Below are 16,118 nucleotides of genomic sequence, written 5' to 3'. Positions count from 1 at the left end.
ACAGCCGGAGAGCTAACTCAGCCTAAGGCAAGAAAGGTGAAATCTAAACTGCCCCGGAGCAGACCCCAAAGGAATAGATAGCCCCCAAACATATATTGTCGGTGAGACAAGATGAAAACACAAACGCAGGCAGAAAAATAGACTGAGCTAATGATGGGGCCCAAACTGACTAGACAGGACAGGAAAGGAAAGACACTGTCTGCAATCATGCAAAAGACCCTGAAAACTCCAACACCAGAACAGGGGCAAGTATCTTCCCAATACAGTCCCATATGGATGGGTCTTCACCACTCCCACCATTTGTCTTATTTATCCACATGGTGTGGAAAAAGTAACCTCCGTGATCAGGTACTGTTGGAGTTCCTCATGTATACACATGACCCCCACTTTCTGTCCATTGGGGTTGTCCTCAATTCCTCGTATTACAGGACCACACTGAGATCAGTGAGCTCTGCACCACCGGCCGATGTGTCACATGGTAGTAACTGCAGACGGCTATTCGAGGGGCTTGAAGTTATACACCAGGGGCAAGAGGCTGGATGTTATACACCTGGTGACAGAGGTTATATAATGGGGATGAGGGGCCAGAGGTTATACTTGAGGGGGCCGAGGGGTCAGAAGTTATCCCCTGGGCCTGGAGGTTACACAGCGGAGAGAAGGGGTTGGATGTTATACACAAGGGATGAGGGGACGGAGGTTATACAATGGGGAGCCAGAGGTTATACACAAGGGGGTGAGGGGTCAGAAGTTATACACCAGACGGGAGGGGTTGGAGGTTATACACTGGGGGCGTGGAGCCAGAGGTTATACAATGGGGGGGAAGGGGCCAGAGGTTATACACTGGGAGCGAGGAGCCAGAGGATATGCAATGGGGGACGAGGGGCCAGAGGTTATACACTGGGGCAAGGGGCCGCAATGGGGAGTGAGGGGCTGGAGGTTATACACTGGGGGTCAGAGGCCGGAGGTTATACACTGGGGGGGCGAGGTGTAGGAGGTTATACACAAGGGGGTGAGAGGTAAGAAGTTATTCACCGGGGGGCCAGAGGTTATACACCGGGGGAGGCGAGGAGCCGGAGGTTATACACTGGGGGCAAGGGGCCGGAGGTTAAACACTGGGGGCGGGGAAGTGTGAGGATCTAGAATTCAGTGAGTGAGTGAGACGTCACTAATACTTTTCTTCATATGGTATTTTCCATCTTGATTTCTTGGTGGAGCTGCCGTAGTGTCAGTCTGGCAGCCATATTGGGTGAACAACCGGACCTATGAAAGCTATATATTTGCCAGACACAGTTATTAATCTTGCATTATTTATTATGTATTATATACAACCTGTAGAGAAATTTGTTAGTAAACAATTTCTTAGACTAATGTGGAATCAAGAGTTCTGTACGAGCCAACGGGCCTGGAGATATATATGTAACATAATATTATGTGTATAGGGCACAACATTGTTGTTATTATATTATTGTTGAAATCTATACTTGTGCTACAATGCTCTAAATGTATATGGCTAAATCCATACATTGTTATCTTTTACGACATACTTAGTAATTATGCTCTTAGATTCCATATTGTTAATTAATATGCAAGGGTTTTGTCTGTGCTCCATGTGAGTAATGGGGTTTATGCGATGCGATTATTGTATTTTTGTACTGCTCACATCTAAGTATTATGTGGCCGATTAAGGAGGATGTTCTGACCCGTACGCATGCGCGTCATGGTCTGGGGCCGCGACGCGGCTTCTGGCGTCTCTAACCGGTGTGTTGCCGTGGCGTCCATGACGCCGGGATGCACACTGGCTGACGCCGGCGCCACTTCGCGTCCCTGGTCGTCATGACGACGGATGCGTCATTTCTGGTCTACGCCGCTTCATTTCCGGTCACGGCCTTTTTAGCTCCCTGGTTCTGCTGTAGTTCACGCCCCCTGACGAAGGACGAGCTTCCGAAACGCGCGTCGGGGTACACGCGCAGACCCCCCTGGGACTCCTCACCACCGCCCTTTGCTGGTAACAATTACCGCTCCTTTCGCTGTATGCGTTTTTGGATTAGAGAGCAGCAACTACTGACTAGTGATTATAGAGGATAGAGGTTTTGAGATTTTTCCTCAACTTTTCTAATTTTTCCTCGCATAGTGAGACGTTAGCTGTATGTATGATCTGTTGTAACTTCATCTCCTCTTTGGGCCAGGTAAGGCCCTTTTGATAGAAATAATAGTCATAATGAGGTATTTGTATAACCATTTGGTGGTGCATGTTTATAGTGACACCCTCTGTCTATTATTATAGCGGCTCTCTGATAATATGTTTAGGTTACATCATATTTTCATACAGTGTCTATATATATACATATATATTCATTTACATATATCTATTGGCCATGTATATTTGTATAATATGTTATTAGGGCTGGTATGTTCAATAGTAATATTGAAGATGTTATGATGTAGTGATAATACTGTACATCTATCCATGTGAGGAGATTATAGTGTCCATTTGGACTATATTATCTAAGTTCTTTAGGGAGGTCTGCTATGTTTCCCATGGTGCGTGGGTTATTTTAATGCACTACTGAGCACTGTTTTGTCCAGGATCTGTTTATTTGTCCTAATAAAGATATATATATTCTTTTATATCGGATCTGTGGTCGTCTATCAGTGGTTCTCCACTCTCCCCTTTCCACAGCTGACAGTGCTGTTACTCCATTTTTGCCCTTTATAGGATCTACACTGTGATGTCACCAACAATCTGTGACATCACGGCCCATGCTGGATCCTAAAGGAGACACCTTAGGTGATACCTCTGATGTCACCCAACCACTGATGCCTCCTATGACGTCCCAGGTCCCATCCACATCTCGAAACATTTCGCAAAACAGTTCTGTTGGTGCAGGACATTAATGTTTGGCGGTCTTTCTCCCATCACCTCTGCCCTTCAGCAGAATTAATCGTGGCACAGCGCCACACTCATGGTTGTGGCTATACCTGGTACTGCTGCTTGGTGCCATTCCAGCAGTTCTTGTTTTCTGATGTATTAATAATAATTTTTTTTCACCACTTCATCACATTGTTGCATTTGTCGCCATACTTCCTTTGCTTGTCGCGCTCCTGCCTTTCGATAAGGTGACGATGTGACTGCACGGGGCTTTGGCGCTTTGCATACGACTTCCAGGGAAAGACTGCGGCTCTTTGTTCTATGCATTACCTGTGTGTTTATTATTACCCTTAAGCCATTTTGCCCAATGCAAAAAAAAATTCACATACGGAATTCATTGTGCTGGGAAGCGAAACAAGAGAGTTTTCTTGTACTTTTCTAAACTGTCCAAAGGTTCATAAACAAATAGCAGAGACCTAAAAAAGAGGAAGCGTCTGCTAACTGGGGAGGTGTCTGATGATGTGCGTATAGTCTGTGACTAATCCTGCAGTGGACGAGGCTTATGTATGAAAATAGTGGCAATCTCATTTCATTAAAGGGAGTGGGTCATGTTATAAACTAAGCATACAGCCTCATAGGGGATGTCACCCTCATTACATTTGCACCTTTAGTGATTTATTCGATGCCTCTCTTCTGCAGAAACTGAAGTTTAATCAAATATGCTAATTAGGGTGCTTGATGCACTCTGGGTGTGGCCAAGAGTGACGTATCAGCTCTGGCTTGTCAAGGTAAGGAGCTGGTATGTCACTCTCCACAAGGAGAAACCTTGCCCTTTAGACCTCAGTCTTGGCCTCTCCTCTAGCCAAATCAGTTCCCATACTTTGCACTGATGAGGGGTAATAGCCCGAAACACCGTGTCTGCAAATTGAGATTCTGATTTGGCTTTTATCCTAAGTCATATTACAAGACTCGTTAAAGGGTTGATTGTGACTTGTAGGATTGCTACTAGCAACAGGTGGCGCTATAAAGTTCAAGTCCTCTTCCTCTCTGAAGAGGCAATTTGCATATTAAATTTCCCAGAGGAGCATTGCATAGCAAATAAGCCTCCTAACCTTGACAAGCCAGAGCTGGTATGTCACGCTCCACAAGGAGAAACCTTACCCCCTTAGACCAAAATCACATTCAGGATGCTTACAAAAGTGTCCCATTTGCTTTATATTTTTTTTTCTCAAATGATATTATTTTGTATATTATATCATAATATTACTAATAATAACAATTATTATGAAAGGTTATATTATTATTTCAGTTATTATTATTATAAATATTAGAGCATATAATTTTAGATATGTTATTATTATTATTATTAATAATAATAATATTTCAGATGTTATATTGTATTTCTATTATTATTATTGTTATTATTACAGCTGTTATTATTATCATTATAAAATTATCATCATTATTGCAAATATCAGATTATATTATTTTACATTTATTATTATCATTTTATATATTATTATTTTATATATTATTTCAGATATATTTAATAAACTACTTTTCTACAACTGGTGACAAGTACAAAAAATATTGATCATCTCCTCGAAGAAGGAACTGCAGATGCACAAAAAAATTGTGAAAGTGAACACAGTGTAAAGGGGGCTTTACACATAGCGATATCGCTAGCAATATCACTACAGCGTCACCAATTTTGTGACGCAGCAGCGATATTGCTATCGAAATCGCTACATGTGACACTTACCTCTGACTCGCTCCCCCGCTGGCTATCGCTGATCGCGCGAGATCGTCCTAGGCCGTTTCTCAGCGGCGGCTTCCTGATGGCGCCGACGAGCAACGCGTGGATGCGGGCGGAGGACGTCATCATCGCTGTGTCTGACAGGTAAGTAATGACCGCTGCTGCGTCGCTGCATTGCTGGTGAGATCTGCCTGTTTGGCAGCTCACTAGCGATCATGACTGGGTCATACCGTGGTCGGGATCGCTGGTGCATCGCTAAATGTAACGGGGCCCTAACAAAACTTGTCTGATCTCTGCAGCCACCACTAGGGGGAGCTCCCTGTATACAAAGATACATGATAAGATCCTGTCTGCAGCCACCACTAGGGGGAGCTCCCTGTATACAGAGATACATGATAACATCCTGTTTGCAGCCACCACTAGGGGGAGCTCCCCGTATATAGGGATACATGATAAGATCCTGTCTGCAGCCACCACTAGAGGGAGCTCCCTGTAGACAGAGATACATGATAAGATCCTGTCTGCAGTCACCACTAGGGGAGCTCCCTGTATACAGAGATACATGATAACATCCTGTCTGCAGCCACCACTAGGGGGAGTTCCCTGTATACAGAGATACATGATAAGATCCTGTCTACAGTCACTACTAGGGGCAGCTCCCTGTATACAGAGATACATGATAAGATTCTGTCTGCAGCCACCACTAGGGGGATCTCCCTGTATACAGAGATACATGATAAGATCCTGTCTGCAGTCACCACTAGGGGGAGCTCCCTGTATACAGAGATACATAAGATTCTGTCTGCAGCCACCACTAAGGGGATCTCCCTGTATACAGAGATACATGATAAGATCCTGTCTGCAGCCACCACTAGGGGGATCTCCCTGTATACAAAGATAATTGATAAGATCCTGTCTCCATCCACCACTAGGAGGACCTCCCTGTATACAGAGATACTGTACATGACAAGATTCTGTCTGCAGCCACCACTAGGGGGAGCTCCCTGTATTGAGATACATGACAAGATTCTGTCTGCAGTCACCACTAAGGGGAGCTCCCTGTATACAGAGATGCATGATAAGTTTCTATCTGCAGTCACCACTAGGGGGAGCTCCCTGTATATAGAGGTAGTGCCACCTATTGAAAGTAGCAATCCTAAAAGTCAATGCCAACCCTTTAACGAGCCTTTTCACATGACTTAGGATAAAAACCAAACCAGAATCTCAATTTGCAGACACTGTGTTTTGGGGTACTGCCCCTCATCAGTGCAAAGTATGAGATCTGGTTTGGTTGTGTGAGAGGCATCTGACCACAATCCATGTAAGTAATCCAAGTAATACTCTTCCTCTCTGAAGAGACTATTTGCATATTTCCCAGAGGAGCATTGTGTCTTTAAGTCTCCTCATCTTGGCATGCTTAACATGTCACTCTCCGCAAGGAGAAATGTTACTACTTGGATTACAATGTATAGAACAAATCTCTGTCTCCAATGAAGGAATACAGCCCCAGAACCACCATCAGTACAGAAAAATGCACCTGAACCACTAAAAGTACATGAATTCAACACCAGAACCTCCATTAGTACATGAATACAGCCCTAGAACTACCATCAGCACATGACTACAGCTCAGAACTACTTTCAGCACATGAATACAGCACCAAAACCACCATCAGCACATGAATACAGCAACAAAATCATCATATCATCAGTACAAGAATACAACACCAGAACCACAATCAACACATGAATGCAGCACTAATACCAACATCAGTACATGAATACAGCACCAAGCTTTTTACAGCAATCAATTTTAATTTCAGAACCGCCATCAATCAGTATAATAATACAGCTCATAACCACCTTCAGAACATGAATACAGCACCAAAACCACCATCAGCACATGAATACAGCCCAGAACTTCCATCAGCAAATGAATACGGCACCAAAACCACCATCAGCACGTGAATACAGCAACAAAATCATCATATCATCAGTACAAGAATACAACACCAGAACCACCATCAGTACATTAATACATCACTAATACCAACATCTGTACATGAATATAGCACTAAGCTTTTTACAGCAATCAATTTTAAATTCAGGCAAACCCTCGCAACATACATTGGTATCACATGAACCTATAACTCCAAGTACATCCTTAAAGAGCAGCACGGTGGCTCAGTGGATAGCACTGCAGACTTGCAGCGCTGGAGTCCTGAGTTCAAATCCCACCAAGGACAGCATCTGCAAGGAGTTGGTATGTTCTCCCCCGTGTTTGCATGGGTTTCCTCCCACATTCCAAGACATACTGATAGGGAATTTAGATTGTGAGCCCCATCGGGGACAGTGGTGATAATGTGTGTAAAGTGCTGTGGGATATGTTAGTGCTATATAAAAATAAAGACTTATTATAAAGAGCACCTTTAACCACGTTGAACAGAACACATAATGTAATAGTGGCTACAGACTTGACTGAAATGTTTTGTTTTTTATTATTTTTTATTTTGCCCTCATAGTGCAGAGGTAGTAGCAATCAAAGTATTTGGCACCTAACAAGTTATTTTTTGTTAAGTACAAGTGGGTGTTATCAGATAGTTTTCACTGGAGGCTTGTACTTCTCCCAATATAATGCTGACGAAACACAAGCAGGAGAGCAGCAGCAGAGTGGAAAAAGAACAGCCACCACCATAGTTTAGATCAGGTTTCTCAGTGTGCGACATTTAACGATAGAGCTCTAATCTCCTTGTCTCACCTCCTGAGCTGAGCTGAGTTTAGCTGTGTCACATTACAAACTCCTCTATGAGCTCTCTCCTCTCATAGCACTGTCACCTATGTAGTAATGAACCTTCCATGTTATGATGAGTCACCGAAGGAGGAAAAAACAAAATACCAGCTAAGTCCAGAAAAACCAGAGAGGTTGGCAGCTATCGGATTGCAGACCTCTGAACCTATCCACAACAACTAGCAGTAGCCGTGGGGGGTTCCTACGGTGCCCTAGACCCCTCGATCACAGCCGGAGAACTACAAAGCCTAAAGACAGAAAGGGGAAAAACTAAACTGCCCCAGAGCAGACCCCAAAGCAATAGGCAGCCCCCAACATATAATGACGGTGAAGCAAGATGAAAACACTAACACAGATAGAAAGATAGGTTGAGCAAATGATGGGGCCCAATCTAACTACATAGGACAGGATAGGAAAGCTGCTGTCTGCCATCCGCAAAACCCCTATCAAAATGAGCCAACCGACTGATAGGAAAAACAGGCCCTGAAGACGCTAGGCTTCAAAAGACTATATCAGCACTCAGGTATGTTCTGAAGACAGAGCAAAAGATCAACAGATCAGAGACAAAAATGGAATTCAGCTCACCCCCGGCCGGGGATGGCAGAACTCCCAAAAAACAAGGCAAAACAAAAACAAAACTGAGGTGTACAAAGAAGAGCAGAAAAATTTAGCTTTGAGATGCAGGAATCAGACTGGTCTCCAAGAATCCAGCAGGAAAATCACCAGCCAGGAAGAAGGGCGTCGGCAGCCTTATATCCAGTCCTCAATTCCAGCCACCCAGTCATCATCTAGCTGCCCATGTGTTTGGTAATCAGCCTCACTACCTTCCTTCACCAGAGGAGGGAGTTCATCAGACCTCAATGGTGAAGGGAAAAATGAACTCACAACAGTACCTCCCCCTTGAGGGGTCACCGAACCCTCATCCATGCCACCAGGGCGATCCGGGTGAGCCCGATGAAAGGCACGCACCAATCTTTCGGCATGAATATCAAAGGCAGAGACCCAGGAATTATCCTCCTGACCATAACCCTTCCACGATATTTTTTGATGACAACCAAACCATATCACCCACCTTAAACCGGGGACCAACGGTCCTACGCCGGTTGGAAAACCGCTGGGCCTTTTCCTGGGAGAGAGACAACTTATCCACTAATTGGTCCCAGATCTGGTGCATTCTCTCCACCACAGTGTCAACACCTGGGCAAAAAAAAGGTGACATCAAAGTGGCAGAACTAGCTCTATTATTTAAAGCAAATTCTCTCCACCACAGTGTCAACACTTGTACAAAAAAAAGGTGACATCAAAGTGGCAGAACTAGCTCTATTATTTAAAGCAAATTCGGCCAAGGGCAAAAATGAAACCCAATCATCCTGATCGGCAGAAATAAAACATCTCAAATACGACTCCAAAGTCTGGTTTGTTCTCTCCGTCTGCCCATTGGTCTGAGGGTGAAACGCAGAGAAGAAGGACAACTGAATTCCCAGCTTGGAACAGAAAGTCCTCCAAAATCTAGACACAAACTGAACTCCTCTGTCAGATACAATGTTCTCAGGAATCCCGTGCAAGCGAACCACCTGTTGCAAAAACAAGGGCACCAACTCAGAGGAAGATGGCAACTTAGGGAGTGGTACAAGATGGACCATCTTAGAGAATCTATCACAAATCACCCAAATAACAGTCATTCTCTGAGAGACAGGCATATCAGAGATAAAATCCATTGAAATATGGGTCCATGGCCTCCTGGGCACCGGCAAAGGCATCAACAAGCCACTAGAGCGAGAACAAAGTTTAGACCGGGAGCAAGTCCCACAGGACTGCACAAAATTCCTGACATCATGAGACAAGGCGGGCCACCAAAAAGACCGACTCACCAGATCTCTAGTACCAAAAATACCTGGATGACCAGCCAATGCAGAGCAATGAACTTCAGACATCACTCTCTTCCTCCACTGGTCAGGAACATACAACTTTCCACTGGGACAACGCTCAGGTTTGTCCTCCTGAAACTCTTCCAGAGCACGTCTCAAATCGGGCGAGATGGCAGAAAGAAATACCCTCTCACCTAAGATGGTAGCAGGCTTGGTCACAACAGGAGAATCAGCAAGGAAACTCATAGAGAGGGCGTCTGCCTTGAATATTCTTAGTGCCCGGAAGAAAAGAGACCACAAAATCAAAACGTGTGAAAAACAAGGCCCACCTAGCCTGTCTAGGATTCAAGCGCTTGGCCGACTCCAGGTAAATCAAATTCTTGTGGTCAGTAAAGACCACGACTTGGTGTTTGGCTCCCTCCAACCAATGTCTCCACTCCTCAAATGCCCATTTCATGGCCAACAGTTCCCGATTCCCCACATCATAGTTACGTTCGGATGGGGAGAGCTTTCGGGAAAAGAAAGCACAAGGATTCATTTTAGATGTCACAGGATCTTTTTGGGACAACACCGCTCCTGCAACAATCTCAGAAGCGTCCACCTCCACCTGAAACGGGAATGAGACATCAGGTTGCCGCAAAACCGGAGCAGAAGTGAATCTTCGCTTCAGCTCCTGAAAGGAAGAAACAGCCTCCGGAGACCAATTCAGCACATCAGCACCCTTCCTAGTCAAATCCGTCAATGGCTGGGCAATACCAGAAAAATTAGCTATAAATTTCCGATAAAAATTAGCAAAACCCAAAAACTTCTGGAGGGCCTTCAAAGAAGTGGGCTGAACCCAATCTTAAATGGCCTGTACCTTGGCCGGGTCCATTTCAATAGTTGACGGAGACAAAATAAATCCCAAAAATGAAATCCTCTGTACCCCAAAAAGGCATTTCGATCCCTTGACATACAGGGAATTCTCCCTCAAAATCCGGAACACAGTCCGAACATGTTCCACATGAGAGTCCCAATTCTTGGAGAAGATCAAAATATCGTCCAGATAGATAATCAAAAATTTATCCACAAAGTCTCGGAATATATCGTTCATGAAGCACTGGAAGACAGAAGGGGCATTAGTGAGCCCAAAAGGCATCACCAGGTACTCAAAATGTCCCTCCGGAGTATTAAACGCCGTCTTCCATTCATCCCCATGCTTAATGCGAATAAGATTATACGCCCCCCTGAGGTCAAGCTTGGTAAACCAGCAAGCACCTTTAACTCTGGAGAATAGATCAGAAATCAGGGGTAATGGATACTGATATTTAACAGTAATTTTGTTGAGGGCACGATAGTCAATACAAGGCCTTAATGAACCATCCTTTTTAGCCACGAAAAAAAACCCAGCACCTAAGGGTGAAGAGGATGGTCTAATATGACCCTTCTCCAATGCCTCCTTAATATAGGATCGCATAGCCTCGTGCTCGGGTACCGATAAATTGAAAAGCCGACCCTTGGGGAATTTACACCCCGGGTTCAGCTCAATTGCACAGTCATAACTCCTATGAGGAGGCAAAGACGCAGACTCATTCTCACTAAATACATCATAAAAGTCAGCCAAATAGTCAGGAACATCATGCGACTGGGGAGAGGTGGAGAAAACAGGAACATCACTAAGGGCACACCGACAACCCCAACTCACCACAGGCAAAGATTTCCAATCCAGAACTGGATTATGAATTTGCAACCAGGGAAACCCCAGAACAATGGTATCATGCAAATTATGCAACACAAAATCTGCAATTTTCTTATTGGTCTGGGGCGACCCGCATTACCACCTGGGTCCAAAACTGAGGTATATTCTTCGCCAAAGGAGTAGCATCAATACCCCTCAAAGGGCTAGGCGTCCGCAGAGGTATCATGGGAAAACCACAACGTTTAGCAAAATCCAAGTCCATCAGGTTAAGAGCTTCTCCTGAATCCACAAAAGCCTTGGCGGAAAATGTGGACAGGGAGCAGATCAGAGTAATTGCCAGAAGAAACTTGGGTTGAACACCACCCACAGAAAACGTGTGTGCAAAGCGTTTCTCTCGTTTAGGGCAGACAGAAATAATATGCGAGGCATCTCCACAAAAAAAACACAGCTTATTACGCCTTCTGAACTCCTGACGTTGCGCCCTAGACAAAACTCTATCACATTGCATAGGTTCAGACATTTGTTCAACAGGTGGCAACATCTCTCGTGTAGTTTTGCGTTCACGTAAACGCCGATCCACCTGAATGGCTAATGACATAGAATCGTCAAGACCAGAGGGAACAGGAAATCCCACCATAGTATATTTTACAGTTTCTGACAAACCCTTCCGAAAGAGGGCTGCCAAGGCACCATCATTCCAGGTAGTAAGGACCGCCCACTTTTGGAATTTTTGACAGTACAACTCTGCCGAATCCCGACCCTGGCTTAATGCCAACAAGGTCTTTTCAGCCTCATCAATAGCATTAGGTTCATCATACAACAACCCCAAGGCTTGAAAAAATTCCTTCACATTATTCAGAATAGGATCATCAGGTTTCAAAGAAAACGCCCAATCCTGGGGATCGCCGCGCAGCAAAGAGATGACAATTTTTACCTGCTGCGCGGAGTTCCCCGACGAGTTAGGCTTCAAAGCAAAAAATAATTTACAATTATTCTTGAAATTCAAGAATTTAGACCGATCCCCCAAAAATACATCAGGAGTATGAATCTTTGGTTCAGCAGCATGTGAATGAGCAAGATAGGCGGAAATTCCCCGCACTTCAGCAGCGAGCTGCTCCACACGATCAGACAATTGCTTCATCTCCATTGAGAGAAAAATTCCCCCTACGGCCTCAGAGATATAAAGGAAAAAATATGCACACAAAAAAAAAAAAATTCTTACCCTTTTTTTTTTTTTTTTACAATTCTCTCCTGCTATTGAGTACCCTAGGATCTGCGGTATGGCTGGTGATTCTGTTATGATGAGTCACCAAAGGAGGAAAAAACAAAATACCAGCTAAGTCCAGAAAAACCAGAGAGGTTGGCAGCTATCGGATTGCAGACCCCTGAACCTATCCACAACAACTAGCAGTAGCCGTGGGGGGTTGCTACGGTGCCCTAGACCCCTCGATCACAGCCGGAGAACTACATAGCCTAAAGACAGAAAGGGGAAAAACTAAACTGCCCCAGAGCAGACCCCAAAGCAATAGGCAGCCCCCAACATATAATGATGGTGAAGCAAGATGAAAACACTAACCCAGATAGAAAGATAGGTTGAGCAAATGATGGGGCCCAATCTAACTACATAGGACAGGATAGGAAAGCTGCTGTCTGCCATCCGCAAAACCCCTATCAAACTGAGCCAACCGACTGATAGGAAAAACAGGCCCTGAAGATGCTAGGCTTCAAAAGACTATATCAGCACTCAGGTATGTTCTGAAGACAGAGCAAAAGATCAACAGATCAGAGACAAAAATGGAATTCAGCTCACCCCCGGCCGGGGATGGCAGAACTCCCAAAAAACAAGGCAAAACAAAAACAAAACTGAAGTGTACAAAAAAGAGCAGAAAAACTTAGCTTTGAGATGCAGGAATCAGACTGGTCTCCAAGAATCCAGCAGGAAAATCACCAGCCAGGAAGAAGGGCGTCGGCAGCCTTATATCCAGTCCTCAATTCCAGCCACCCAGTCATCATCTAGTTGCCCATGTGTTTGGTAATCAGCCTCACTACCTTCCTTCACCAGAGGAGGGAGTTCATCAGACCTCAATGGTGAAGGGAAAAATGAACTCACAACACTTCCCCCCCACATTGCCTGTTCAGAGATGACTAGAACATATTATTCGAGCACTCCGAAGATACTCAGACAAGTTTGTATCGCTGTATAGCACAAGTGATCAGACAATCGCAGGTTCAAGTCCCCTAAGGGCACTACAAAATGTAAAATACACACAGTTGTGGTATTTCCACAGTAAAAGTCCTGTCTGTCAAAATGTAAAATGAATTAACCTGATTGGTAAACGGCGTAGTGAGAAAAAAGAAATCGAAATGCCTGAATGTCGTTTCTTTTTCTGCCCTAATATGGCTATAGTGATGGGAAAAAAAATTATGATTGTTGAAATAAGGGGAGGAGGAAGACGAAAGCGCAAAAAAATTTTAAATCACCATGCCGAGAAGGGATTTATATCAGGCTGTGTTGAATCAAAAAAATCATATCTTTCTTTTTATAGCTGCCTCATTTATGTGTAGGGTGTTACAATCCTACCTTATCTAGGCCTCCAGGATTATAATAGAATTGTCTGTAACTCCCCTGCCCTCTAATAATTATGAGATGACTCTGTTGACCCCAACCCAGTCTATACAGTAAAGCAGAAAATTTAGTTTTTTTTGTATTATGTCTGCTGAGAAATGCTATGTTTCAGGATCTTTTTAACAAACTTTTTTTTAACTTTTCTGTGTGAGCAAGCCGTCACTTTCCGTTGATACATTCCTTTACTTCGCAGATTCCTCAATATTAATTGGCTGTAATTAGAATCGAGCATTATATTTCACTTTCCTCTTCCCTTAAACTTAAGTTCCTCATTAACCATTGCTGCTACAAGAACGAAGTGATTGTTTGTCATTTGGCAGCCGGCTACGTTGACTCTCGGCACTCTGTAACTGAAGAACATAAACGTATACAAGGTGCGTTAGTCGCTGACTACTTAAATATTTGCTCTGTGCATGTGAATATTCGTTATGTTATGTATCACTACGTTCTGCTCTTTACGTGATTGCATTGGTGTCTGGTCCGGCCGCCCCTCCTGACATTTAGGGTTTTGTTTGGTGGGGTCCTTACACTGAAGCGGCCACTCTTTATCTGGATGCTGTATGACGCCACTTATCTGGAAGCTACGGTAAAATGACAATATATGATTTCTTTATGACATGTTTATGGAAGGTCATAAATCACAGAAATGGATACGAGAAACTTTTATGGAATGTTCACACGACTTTTTCAGATTTTCAAGTAGAAAGGAAGCGTCGGCATATTCTCGCTGCCTTTTTTATTTGTCCTGAAGCACAATTTTTTTCCGGTCATCTCCTGATTCATTTCGGCAGACATTTTCTTAATCGTTTTTTCTTATATTTTTTTCCAGCGTTTTTCTTTTTTTTTTATTTTTTGTCTCCCCGCTCACTTCTGTTGTAAAGTATGGATCATCTTTCAAGCATAAAAAGACGTTCTAAAGTCTGAACAGTGAGTCGCTTTTATATAGAAATCAGCAGGAAGATGAACGAGTCGGACGAGATTCAAATTTTTCAGGGAAGTTTTTCGATGTGAATTAAATGTTGTTTGTTGTCCTGTGGGGTCCGACTGCAGACCCTAGAGAATAATAAACATGGGGTGAGAAACAGTTTGTTGAATGGTGCCCCAGAACTTCGGAACAGCAAAATTCTCTCTCTCCTCCTCCTCATACTTTCCCCGGAACTCTGAACATTAAAATAGAATTCCGGGAGAAGTCTGTGTTCGGAGTTCAGCACTGGATGGTACGAACCCCGAGTTTTACAGTTTGGGTTCGCTCATCTCTTCTCCTGACACAACGCTGCTGCAGAGACTCCGAGTCTCTCAATCAGAAACTGATTGCCAGTGCAGCACCTCCGCCTAAAAGAAGTATACACCGTGGGGGTGTGAAGCTGCAGCACGTTGTCTTCTGCTCGGAGTGCATCACACCGCTTGGTAACCGCAGAGGTTTTCTGCAGGTAGAGCCGCTATCACTTGGAGGTTGTGTCCAGTGAGGCATCATAGTTCTGCTCTGACTCAATTCTTTCACCTATAGGATTCAATGTAGTCATCCTGCAGATCATGGCATCTGATAGCTGCTGCACCACTTCCTGTGTGCACCCAAATGGTAGCAATAAATGATATGTGATGCGATTGATGCAGCATCAACCCACACGTTTCTCACCCACAGGTAGTCACGCTGCACCCTGCACACATACAGGTGATACTTTTCTGATCCAAGTCAGATATTGCATGCTATAAGAATGAATGGCCACTTTGTTAGAGATGCCCGTCTATAGATCCGATCCGCAGCAGACTATTACCGTACCATGAGTACATTCCTCGCACCATTACTCCATCTGAGGAAGAGGTCATCCATTCACGGTGATTGTCCTGCTGCTATAATCATGGTGCAGCATAAATCCAGATCCTCCGCTTCTCTGCTGGATCCATCTCTGTCTGCACTCCTCATTCACACCAAGTCTAAGAACATGTTCGAAACGCATATGGTGGATATATGTCCTTTTTTCCTCCCATGTTTCCCCTTCCTTTTCTGTTGCATTTACAAGCGCTGAGCTCGGGCCGCTAAAAGATAGCGATCAACAATATCGAAGTTGTTCAACGCTTGTTTCCCGGCCTCTTTAGGGTAGGTGCACACGTTCAGGATTGGCAGTGCTTTGGACGCAGCACATGTCCGCTGTATCCAAAGCGCTGCCGACTATTGAACGCAGGTGAGTCCGCATATGTTCACTGAACCGTGCGGATTCACTGCGTCCAATACATTGTATGGGTAAAACTTATCTTGCGGAGGCTTGCCTCTCCAAGAGATAGACATGCTGTGATCTAGAGAGGTGCGCCGCATGTCTGTCTCCACGGGTGAGCTGCGGGCGTCTGTGCACGCATAGTGCACATGGGATATCTTGAAATCCCATCCACTATGCTGTAACATTTGGACGCAGCACAAGTATGCCGCGTCCAACCCACATCGTTTACTGACCGTGTGCACCTACCCTTACTCCGGCAGAGGAGGAATGATTGGTACAGAGAGTCCTCGATACAGTATAGTGCAGGTCCCATATAGT

The 16,118-nt window shown here is 44.3% G+C and overlaps 1 protein-coding gene across 3 annotated transcripts in view; it reads left to right on the top strand.

Annotated features, from left to right (window-relative positions):
• The window catches only part of FYB1 (FYN binding protein 1), a 142,859-nt gene that overhangs the window by 16,171 nt on the left and 110,570 nt on the right, over positions 1 to 16,118 (top strand). Inside the window, exon 1 of one of the 3 annotated variants that reach the window (XM_073562652.1) lies at positions 13,869 to 13,958. The exons of the other annotated variants lie outside the window; for them this stretch is intronic. The gene's annotated coding sequence lies outside the window, so the exon portion shown is untranslated. Of the gene's footprint in view, positions 1 to 13,868; positions 13,959 to 16,118 lie in introns of those variants that run through there. 3 annotated transcript variants of the gene reach the window in all.

Source organism: Dendrobates tinctorius, unplaced genomic scaffold, assembly GCF_039654945.1.
Source record: "Dendrobates tinctorius isolate UK_male_01 unplaced genomic scaffold, ASM3965494v1 ptg000362l, whole genome shotgun sequence".
Classification (NCBI taxonomy): domain Eukaryota; kingdom Metazoa; phylum Chordata; class Amphibia; order Anura; family Dendrobatidae; genus Dendrobates; species Dendrobates tinctorius.
This window is presented reverse-complemented; position numbering and strand designations above follow the sequence as displayed.